Source organism: Dipteris shenzhenensis, chromosome 21, assembly GCF_047967505.1.
Source record: "Dipteris shenzhenensis isolate YYH24624 ecotype China chromosome 21, Dip_SZ_1.0, whole genome shotgun sequence".
Taxonomy (NCBI): Eukaryota; Viridiplantae; Streptophyta; class Polypodiopsida; order Gleicheniales; family Dipteridaceae; genus Dipteris; species Dipteris shenzhenensis.
This window is the reverse complement of record NC_141616.1, coordinates 34,732,822-34,744,765: the sequence shown is the minus strand read 5'-3', so window position 1 is coordinate 34,744,765 and position 11,944 is coordinate 34,732,822.

The following is an 11,944-nucleotide window of genomic DNA, read 5'->3' as shown; positions in this document are numbered from 1 at the left end:
TATTCCTTTGAGACTATGCTTCTTCAAATAAATCCCAAACCAACAATCGCGCTTGTTTTATAAATCCCAGATGATAAACCCCATTCTTGTTTTTAGTATATCTCAAAGAACCACCACGCTAGTGGTAGTTAATATCCTAGTGTGCAACCAACCACCATGCTGACGACCACTTATCCTACACTACCGTCATGCTATCCTTAAATTGTTGCAAAGTGCTATACTAAAATAGTCCCCTTTAGGTTGGTTCTCTCTATCTATTCCTAGCTTTTAGCCATCGGGCTAGTGACCACAAATCCTAACCAAAATGAATTGCATGCCATTCATCTTGTAATAATAGAAGCAAACCGCCATGCTAGTGGTAGTTAATATCCTAGTGTGCAACCAACCTCCGAGCTGAATCAACCAGTGCTATACTAAAATGAATCACATTACTGCAAAGTTCTATCCTAAAATTAATACATTGCCCAAGTAAACTTTGGAGAACATTAATAATTCAATGGATTACATACAAATTACATAGATCACATCTCAAAGACTCCTTTGCTTTAGGGACTGGTTCCACATTGCTTTGAGCAAGTAGCCTTTTTGAGCTCCCTTATTGTAGGCTCAGCCCTCCTTGCTCCTTTCCTGAAGGGGGATGGTTCCACATTGCTTTGAGCTCTTTGATTGCACGCTTGGACCTCCTTGTTCCTTTCCTAAAGGGGGCTGGTTCCTTTCTTCAGGGGTTGGTTCCACATTGCTTAGAGTAGGTTGCCTTTTTGAGCTCCCTGATTGCAAGCTCAACCTCCTTGCTCCTTTCCTAATGGGGACTGCTTCCTCATTTTAGGGGCCCATCCACTCCCTTCATGTCACTTTCTCTTTCCTTGCTTTGAGCTCCCTGGTTGCAAGTTTGAGCCTTCTTGCTCATTTTATGAAGGGGACTGGTTCTACCCTTTATGATCCTTTTCTTTGTAGTCACAGGCTTAGGCTTGGGCTTCTTCAATAAAAGCTCCTTGTCTTTTGCAATTTTTGTCCAAGTGGCAAATTGAGCTGCAACATCTACTTTCTTCTTATGGATAACTGTATAGCAGGCATGCACATTTGATTTATCCATGACTTGGGCAGTGGCACATTACATATTCTACATACTGAGCTTGCATGCACAAACAACCTAAAGCAAAAAACGTGCATAGGGTGGGAGCATGTAGGCCATGAGATCATGCAGTCATCTATGATGGGGATATGGTAGACCATGCATTTAGGACCCCGCTACATAACATGGTAGGCATCCGATCTAACTATTGTAGCCATCAATACCATACTTTGACTCTGTACATGAAGATGTTGCTTCTTGATTCCTTTCTACCTTATCCTAAGGCTGCAAATGTTCTCCTTCAGCTTCTCCACTCTTTTTTCACACCATGCAATAGCTTCATCTAATTCCCTCAGCATTTTTGGGTGAAAGTAAGGTAAGATGTCCAAAATAGTTGTGTCCCAAGGCACAAGTTATGAATGCAAAAAAATCCCAAAATCAAATGATATATTTTAAAGAAGTTTTGTTACGTGCAACCAGATCATGGGCATCTTCTGTAACTACAAACCATGTCGGTGGGACCCACCCATTCTTTTCTCTATTCTCCCACTGTGTTTCTATTTGTCTCACAATCTGAATATACTGCAATCGTACGTCCTATATCTCTTGTTGTCTCTCTGAACCTCAATGTCGGTCTTCTATGCTCTATTTATATGCACGTCTTCCTCTGTGCCCATGCACAATATGGAACCTTCCATCAATTTTCCTTGCAACCATGGCCCAGTTAACGAGGTATGCATAGTTTCTAATATGTAATGTGGAAGAATTAATGGTATCTTCCCCTCTCTCCCAATCTTCTACATTTATTCTTTCCTGTGCATATGTAACTCACATGGTTTATGAAACCTGGAAACGTTCTAATGTATATTGTTCATTGCAATTAGAGCCTTGTCCAAGATATCTTGCCAAAATTACAGATTATACAAAAATGTGAAGCTGACAAGAGACGGGAGTGAAGTAAAAGAAAAATAGCACCACAAACCAATGACCTTTCAATGGACATTTAAGCAAAGAAGAAAGAGACTGCACACAAAATAGTCAATAGTATTTTATAATTATCACTTTCTTTTGGTAGGAGAGATTGTAAGAAAATAGTACAACGCCTACGCTCAACAGATAGCAGGATCTTGTACACAAGAGAGAAAACAAGATAGTATGGAGAATCAAAAAATTTGATTACTGTAGAACTGATACAATAGATGGCATTGCCTCCCAACCGTGCACTCCTGTAAAAGAAGCTTTGATGGCATGCTAGAAATAGTAGAAGATGGAGGCTAGATGCTAAGGAATCAGGGTTGCTATAGCCAGTGATGAAATGGGCTTCACAGGCTTGCTTTTATATAGCCACCAGTCATAGTCAGTTAGGCTCAATTGGGTGATCGACCCAGTCTGCCTAAAATGGTCGATTGGGGGTTGGTCCCGAAATAGGCCAGTGACCATACGATAGAACCGGTGTGCAAAACAGAGCAACTGACCTACGGACACAGTTTGGCCAAGAGCCATCCGGATCATCTGAGGCTCCAAATGGGCCCCACAACCTGAGAGTGGGCTGCCCTGAGAAATGCTCCATCTATCCTCAGTGCGGTCAGTCAAGGGATGCCTTCCTACACTTGCATGTAGCCTAGTTGGTGGTGTGCCAACTCTATCTAAAGCCATCCAACCATTAGGCCACACATGGCCCCCATCTAGTGTCCAAACCAGGACCTACTGAATAACCAATCTACTCAAATGCCTTCTCCTCATATGGGGGGCTTACAAGTAGAGTTAGCTGGTTCCCGCATAGTTACATGAGAGTGGAGCATTGATATCTAACACCCCCCCTCAATGTCCACTCGCAAGTGAACTTACTTTTTTGGCCCAATGCCAAGTCGATGAAGATGCCTCTCCAGCAAGTCTCTTCCAAGAGCCTTCGTGAAGATGTCTGCAGCATTCTCTGTAGTCTGGCCGTACACCAAGTCAACCTCTCCATCCATGATAAGCTCGCGCACAAAGTGATATTGAATCTCAATGTGTTTTGTGCAAGCATGGAACACCGGGTTCTTTGCAATCACCATGCAACTCTGATTGTCACTGATAACTGTGTAGGCTTGTTCTGCACTACACCCATATCCCCCAAAATCCTCCTCAACCACACTACCTCGCAAGAAGCAAAGCATGCAGATTTGTACTCGGCCTCGGTAGAAGAAAGAGCAAATGTGGGTTCCTTCTTGCTGACCCATGACACAACTCTAGATCTAAGTGAGAAATAGTACCCTATCACTGATCTCTTGCTGTCCACGTCTTCTGCACAATCCGAGTCACAAAATCTGATCAAGATGTTGCCCTTGGTATAGGTGATGCCATAATCAAGTGTGCCTTTGATGTATTTCAGCACCTGCATCCCTGCCCTCCACCAATGGTTCTCCCGGGGCTTATTGGAAAACCTGCTTAATACACTAGTTGCAAAATTGATGTCCGGCCATGTGTTGCACAGGTAAATCAAGTTGACCACAAGCCTTCTGTACTTCGCTTCATCCACCAATGGTGATGAATCCTCTTTTGAGAGCTTCGTGTCAACCTCCATAGGGGTACCAACTATCTTGCACTCAGCCATGCCAAATGCCTTCAGTATCTCTCCAGCATACTTCAGTTGTGAAATGAAGATCTATTTCGGCTCCTGCCAAACTTCAATCCCCAGACAAAAATGCATCAGTCCGAGGTCTATCATTTCAAACTCTCTTCCTAGCAAATGCTTCGTCTGTGAGATCTTCTCTTCATGGTTCTCTGTTATGGCAAGGTCATCTACATAAAGGACCATGATCATACACTTGCCTCCTTCTCTGAAGATATAAAAATTTGCATCAGATGGGCTCCTCCTGAACCCATTTTGTAAAAAGTAGGCATCAATTTGCTGGTACCATGCTCGTGGTGCCTGTTTCAGCCCGTAAAGTGCCTTCTTCAATTTGTAGACTTTACCTTCTTAACCGGGGATCTCAAAACCTGGTGGTTGTTCCATGTATACCTCCTCCTTGAGATCTCCATTCAGAAAGGCACATTTCACATCCATCTGAAACACAGGCCAACTTCCCTGGGTAGCTAAAGCCAAAACACTACGAATTGTGGTTAGTCGAGCTATGGGAGCAAAAGTATCCTGATAATCAAAACCATGTACCTGTGCAAATCCTTTTGCCACGAGCTGAGACTTGTACTTATCCAACGTGCCGTCGGACTTCTACTTGGTCTTGTACACCCACTTGGTTCCGATTACCTTGCATTTTGGTGGTCGATCCATAAGGTCCCAAGTGTTGTTCGTCATTATGGAGCCATACTCCAACTGCATAGCCTCCATCCACCTATCATCACCCTGTGCCTCTTCAAGACACTTGGGCTCATCAGCACGGATCACTTTTGTCATCAAAGCATAGTTGACCAAGTGTTCCTGCACCCTTCTTTGCTCCTCTAATCTCTTGGATCGGCCGGATGGTTTCTCCTCAATGGTTGGAGGTTCTCTGCCATCCAAAAGCTGCTTTACCCACTTCGGGAATAGTTGTTGCTGTTGTGGTTTTGCAGGCTCTTCTTTATCTTCTTTGTCTTGAATCCTCCCAAGCACCATTGGGGGAGTTCGATCTACTATTGGTGGTGGTACTGGATGGATATCCTGGTCCTCCAACAATTGATGTGGCTCTTCTGAGAAGACCACATCGCAACTTACAATTACCTTCTTGGTAATAGCATTATAGAGATGGTAACCCTTCGCCTCTTCACTATAGCCCAAGAAAATACACTCCTGGCTTTTCGGTTCCCATTTGGTCCTGGTAGCATCAGGGACATGCAAAAAACAGTCACATCCAAAAACTCTGAAATGTACAAGTGAAGGTTTCTTACCAGAAAAGGCTTGCAGTGGAGTCATCCCATTCATAGCCTTCGTGTAGCTATGATTCAGGATGTAAATTGCAATGTTACATGCTTCAGCCCAGAAAGACTTTGGCAAATCTTTCCCTTTCATCATACTCCGGCCCATTTTGTAGACGACGTGCATCTTGCATTCTGCTACTCCAATTTGCTATGATGTATGTGGTGGGGGTTTCTACCTCTTGATTTCGTGACTTTTGCAGTAACTTTCGAATTCAGTTGATGTGAACTCTCCACCTCTGTATGATCTCAACTTCTTCACCTTCCTCCCCGATTCTTTCTTGACCATTACATGCCATTCCTTCAACCTACTAAAAGCCTTGTCTTTAGTCTTCAGGAAGTATATCCATATCCTTCTATTGTAGTCATCGATCAGTGTCATGAAGTAGTAGGAACCACCCAAAGCTTCCGTCTCCATCTTTTCGCAGAGGTCCATGTGAACGAGCTCTAGAGGAGCCTTTGCCCTGCTGGCCTCTTTAGGAAAGGGTTGCCGATGTTGCTTGCCCATCATGCAAGCTTCACATACATCGGGGAGATCTGAAATTTCTGGTAGGTCTGCAATCATTCCACTTTTATGCATCTCCTTCAAAGAACTAAGGTTTAGATGACCAAACCTCTCATGCCACAGCTTAGTGTTCTTAACATTTGCTCAATCACTGAAAGCTGAGAGTTCGTAAATGTTGTTGCACCGTGTACCTTTACCAATGACCTTCCCTTGAAGATCCAGAATATGTGCACCATTCTTATCGAATTGAACTTTGAGGTCCTGATCTGTGATCGTGGAAACAGACAACAAGTTTCTCTTGATATCTGGCACATAAAGAACATCGGACAACTGTTTTACAACTCCATCTGACTTGAGAGCAATCGTACCTTTTCCTTTTGCTGGACATTTTGCATCATTACCGACTGCTACTAGGATGTCATTCCCTACCGGATGTAGAGAGGTATACCAATCCTTCCGACTAGTCATGTGGCACAATGCACCACTGTCAATGATCCACGGTTCATCCACAGGTACATGAACTGCCTCCGTGCAAATCTCCTCAATTACGATGAATAGCTCTACTAGTATTGCCTGTGTGCTATTGCTGGACTCTTTTTTTACTTTGTTCTTCTCATCTGTAATCTTCTTTCGGCACTCATTTTTCTTGTGCCCTGCCTTGTTGTAATAGAAGCACTTGATCTTCTTCTTTCTCTTTTTATCATCAGAAGAAGATGGGCTACCAGAGTCCTTACCCTTACCTTTGTTTGATCCGGTCCAAAAAGCCGAATCTTCTCCAATCCTCATCTTTTGATGCATCTCCTCCTCTAGAAGCATCGTGCTGAAATCCTCAAAGTTGAGGAGCGGATTTCTATTCTGTGTATTTAGCACTGTAACAAGACCGTCGTATTTTGGTGGGAGAATCTGTATGCACCTTTGTGCTAGATTCTCATTGGTGATGGTAATGCCAATCACAGTCATCTGATCACGTAGATTCTTCACCCTGGTGATGAACTTCTCTGCCGCTTCAGACTCAGACAACTTCTCGTTCACGAGTTGAGTCTCTAGATTTTGAATCCGCATCTGATTCGTGGTCTCATACTAATTTTTCAAGACCATCCATGCCTCCTCTGCTGTGGTGACATGTTGAATTAATGCCATGATGGAATCACTAACACTGCAGACAATAGAACACAGTGCATCTACATTTCTTCTTGTCCATGTGAGAATCTCATCCGCAGTTGGTACTATCTGTTGTCCTACATTGGCTGGATCCGGTCTTGCAACCGGCCTCACATCCACCCCAGTAGTAGTATCCCATAGCTCATATGCGCCTAGGATGGTCTTCATCTTGAACTTCCAGAGTGGATAGTTAGAGCCGTCCAACTTTCCGCTTTCGCTGAACGGTGGGATTCACAGTCTTGCGGGCTGGGCCATCTCTCACAATTTGCTCACAAATGGAAACACACTACCAAATCTTCTTGGTAGAGTCCAGGCTCTGATACCATGTAAGAAAATAATACAATGTCTATGCTCAACAGATAACAGGATACCGTACACAAGAGAGAAAACAAGATAGTATGGAGAATCAAAAAATTTGATTACTGTAGAACTGATATAATAGATGGCGCTGCCTCCCAACCATGCGCTCCTGTAAAAGAAGCTTCGATGGCATGCTGGAAATAGTAGAAGATGGAGGCTGGATGCTAAGGAATCAGGGTTGCTGTAGCCAGTGATGAAATGGGCTTCATGGGCTTGCTCTTATATAGCCACCAGTCGTAGTCGGTTAGGCTCAATTAGGTGACCAACCCAGTCTGCCCATAATGGTCGACTGGGAGTCGGTCTCGATATTAGCCACCGACCATACGATAGAACCGGTGCGTAAAACAGAGCAACTAACCTACGGTTTGCATTCGGCCTAGAGCCATCCGAGATCATCTGAGGCTCGAAACGGGCCCCGCAACCCGAGAGTGGACTGCCCCAAGAAATACTCCATCTACCCTTAGTACAGTCAGTCAAGGGATGCCTTCCCGCACTTGCATGTAGCCTAGTGGGCAGTGTGCCAACTCTATCTGAAGCCGTCCAGCCATCAGGCCACACGTGGCCCCCATCTGGTGTCCAAACCAGGTGCTACCGACGAATAACCGAGCTACTCAAATGCCTTCTCCTCATATGGAGGGCTTACAAGTAGAGTTAGTTGGTTCCTGCGTAGTTACATGAGAGTGGAGCATTGATATCTAATAGAGATAGGTTAGAAATCATGAGATGGCATGAGAAACTACGAGACTAGATGTATCCTTGACATAGCCTAAGGCATTCCCTTGAAGGGGGGTTTGATGGGATATCTCAAGGTGTATGCCTCAGGCACACCTTGGTTTCTATGTGTGAGAGCTAGAGGCACAGTTAGGTGCCCACAAGCACAGTTAGGTGGTGGAGAGCCACATAGGATGATTGAGAGAATCTAGGAGCAGATTGAGGAGATGATTGTGGAGCTCTGAAGTCATCAGTGATGTCAGTGAGCATGTATGAGGTGCCTACTTAAGGACCTCACTCTTCTTCATTCAATAATGCAAGTATTCTGAGTTTGTGTCCACTCTTTCCTTTCCTTTCAGTTTACCAACACAAGAGTGCTAAACATACACCCTAGGAATTTATAATCACCACTAATAGGTTTTCAAATGATGAGGATGGAAGAAAGTTTTCATCCGATCTTTGCAAACAAACTTGAAATGATGTGTTGAGCTCTGAAGTAAGGGAACTTGTCGTCAAACTTTGGACAAAAAAAACAAGGGTGACAGCAAATAAGAAGGACATTTGTCATCATCAAATTGCAAAAAATGAATATGAGAAGCAGCCAATGCATTTCCTTGATGATTCCCAAGTAAGATTAGTTTCTATCTATATTTTTTGCTGTGAGTTGTGGATGTATGCTCTATAGCAATTTTTAGTATGCTACACGAGAAGAAATCATGCATTAATGTGTTATAAAAGGATAGCATGTATATAGGTCTACCACATAGCAATAAAATGGGCTGCAAAAAATTACTTCATAGCAGCACAATCTGCCACATAGCATGCATAGTGTGTTGTTTAGCATACTAGGCACTATACGATCAGTGTACTATTCATAGCATAGACGATGTGAGGCACATAGCATACACAATGTGCTATATGCAAAACATTATGCTATATGGTATACTTGGTTAGCTGAATAGCATAAACCATGTGCTATGTAGCATACATAGTGTGCCCCATCTAGGTATACTCAAAGAGTGTGCTATATAGAAGATCTAGTGGTCTAAAGAGCACAAATAGTGTGTTATATAGCATACACATTGTCCCATGTCTATGTATAATGAAAATTTCTACTTTATAGGTGATTTTGTGATATTAAATAGCACAAATAGTGCACTATATAGCATAAATAGTTCCACATCTATGTGTACACTCAAACTGTGTGCTATATAGTTGATTTTGTGGCTTGAATAGCTCATTGTTTGAGCTACATAGCATGCAAATTTCCACATCTTTGTCTGTGTGCTACATAGCATATTCTGTGGGCTGTATAGCACACACAATTTGCTATATAGCATCCCTGGTGTGCCACGACCATGTATACTCAAACTATGTGCTATATAGCTAGTTCTGTGGTTTGAATAGCACAAATAGTGAGCTATATAGCATGCAAAGTTCCACATTTTTGTCTATGTGCTACATAGTATATTTATTGGGCTATATAGCACACACAATGTTCTATGTAGTATACCTGGTGTGCCACGACTGTGTATACTCAAACTATATGCTATATAGCTAATTCTATGGTTTGAATAGCACAAACAGTGAGCTATATAGCATGCAAAGTTCCACATATTGTTTGTGTGCTACATAGCATATTCTGTGGGTTGTATAACACACAAAATATGCTATATAGCATACTTGGTGTGCCATGACTATGTATACTCATACTATGTGCTATATAGCTGATTCTGTGGTTTGAATAGCACAAACAGTGAGCTATATAGCATGCATAGTTCCACATCTATCTCTATGTGCTACATAGCATATTCTATGGGGTCTATAGCACACACAATGTGATATATATAATTAATGGTGTCCCATGACTATATATACTAAAATTGTGTGCTAGCACAAACAGTGAGCTATATAGCAGTTTATAGTAGATAAGGGGTTTTTTAAATACCCCTTGAATGCACATCATATATAATATTTATTAATAGTTCACCCCCCAAGTAATTTTGTAATGCAGATGAAGGAGGATATGTGGGTGGAGATGTAAGAACACTTAAGAGAGGGAGGACCAGTGACATGGACTCCACTTCTATATGTAGCAGTTGTGACCACTCTGCGTTTGTGGAGTCCAGCCCACGATTCAGAAGACATCACATTGTGAATGGTTGAAGGTATGAATCTTTGATATTCATAATTTCATACATGTTCATCCTACTAGAGGATCTGGTGTATCAGTTGAGTATGATCTCCAAATGGACTTGCAGGCTCAGAAAATTTTAAAAGAAGAAAGCAAGCATTGCAATACCCTAAAGTTGGAGTGACTAGAAGAATGAAGGAGAAGGAATCAATACTGGTTGATGAAGGTGATGAGTTGGATGGCTCAAGAGGGTAGGTGCAAGATGTGGAGTAGCCTGGGGAGACTCCTGTTGCACTAGTGGAGGTAGCTGATGATGACATTCCCTCGTGCGTGGTTGATGGTATGAATCTTAACATTTGTAATTTCATACAATGTTCATCCTACTTCAAGGATCATGGTATGAATTTCATATGATCTCCAAATGAACTTGTAGGCTTGGACAAATAAAAAAGAAGAAAGCAAGCGTTGCCATACCCTAAAGCCAGAGGGGAGTCTGGAAGGGTAGTGACTAGAAGAATGAAGGATAAGGTGACAAAACATGCATGCCTTAGGATCTATGGAGCGCTCTAAGGTGGATGGAACCTATGTGGAAACATGATGAAGAGAGTGCTCATGACATGTATCTCAAGTCAATTAGGTTCCAAGATAGATTAGCTTGGACTCATAAAGAGAATCTTGAGATAGTGCAAAGTGCTTGATTGATATTCCTTCAAATGAACCTCCCTTTTATAGGTGAGGGTACTTACATCCATTTTGCTTGCTCACATGTGGGATATCTCCTCCATGCCATGTGGCAGCTTATCCTTTGCTCATACCTTTGCTCTACATGTGCTCATGGCACCAGAACTCTCAACACCTCCCCTTGGTGCCATAATCCTTTGGCTACTGCAAGGTGGTCAGATGTGAGTTACAAATCCATCACCTCCCCTTAGTGCATGCATTGCTACTTAAGGTGGTCAAGTGTCGTTTTTACATGTCAATACCTCCCCTGGGTGCTTTCATAGCTACTCTCAGGTGGTCAGGTTTGATTACAAAACATAGGCAAGGTTGGCAAGGTTTTGGTTTCTCAATACATTCCATTGATGTCACCTTTTGGCTCATGGCTTGATGACGATCTTGTTATCTTCTTCGCTTGATGCATGATTCTTTGTTTTTCCATGTGCCTTGATGCTTTGTGTGGATGCCATGCTTCCTGCTATGGTCACCTCATGCACTTGTGCTTTTGGCTTGCTTTTTACATCGATGTTTGCATTCATGCTTTGCTTTTTCCAATGGTTGCAAAGGTATTACCAATTGAATTCTTTCAATATTGGCAGTGTCTAATTGCATACAATGATTCTGATCTGACAGGCACGTAGAGCTCGAAAAGAAGATCACTTTTCCTTTTTGGAGCATGTCCAAATTCTTCCTGGATTGCAAGTTATGGCTTGTTGAAGCTTTTGTGAAGAAGAAGGGCCTTTGATGATGTGGCACAGGGATTCACATGCAGAATTCAAACTGTGCTTACAAAGGGACTGTGCTTGGATGGCACTATGCCATGTGGCAGTCTTCTAACCAAAGTGAGTTAACCCAAGTCTAAGAAAACTTAACCATGGTCCAAGTAACTGAACCTAACCATAAACTTAACCACAGTTGAACACACCCAACCTTATCTGCCACGTGGCGTTTTATGGAACCTTGGAGATTTGAAGGTTTTTTTTTTTGAAGGAAATTTGTTGCAGAGGACATCGACGAAGATGCCCGTGGACTGTAACAGAGGCGGGGGCGATGGCCGCTATCGTAGGAGCCGGACGTGGACACGAGAGTCTGTTGTTGTAGCGCTGTTCGAGGGAGTCTGATGGGAATTGCTTTGCTGAGCCGGTGTTCGTGGAAGCATTGCTTGTAGCAGCCCGTCGATGTTCGTTTGTAAAAGCTTGGCTGGAGCCTGGTTGCTGCTGCTATAGTCCAGTAGTGCTGGTGCGTAGATTGTCGGGCGGAGAAGCGGCAACTCTGTTTGGAGGAGTGTTGATGTTGCTGGACTATGGCGACTGTTTGGGCTGCTGCTTGCTTTGTCGATGGAGGCAGTCGTGTGCAATCCACTACAACTATGTGTTGAGTGAAAATAGTGAAG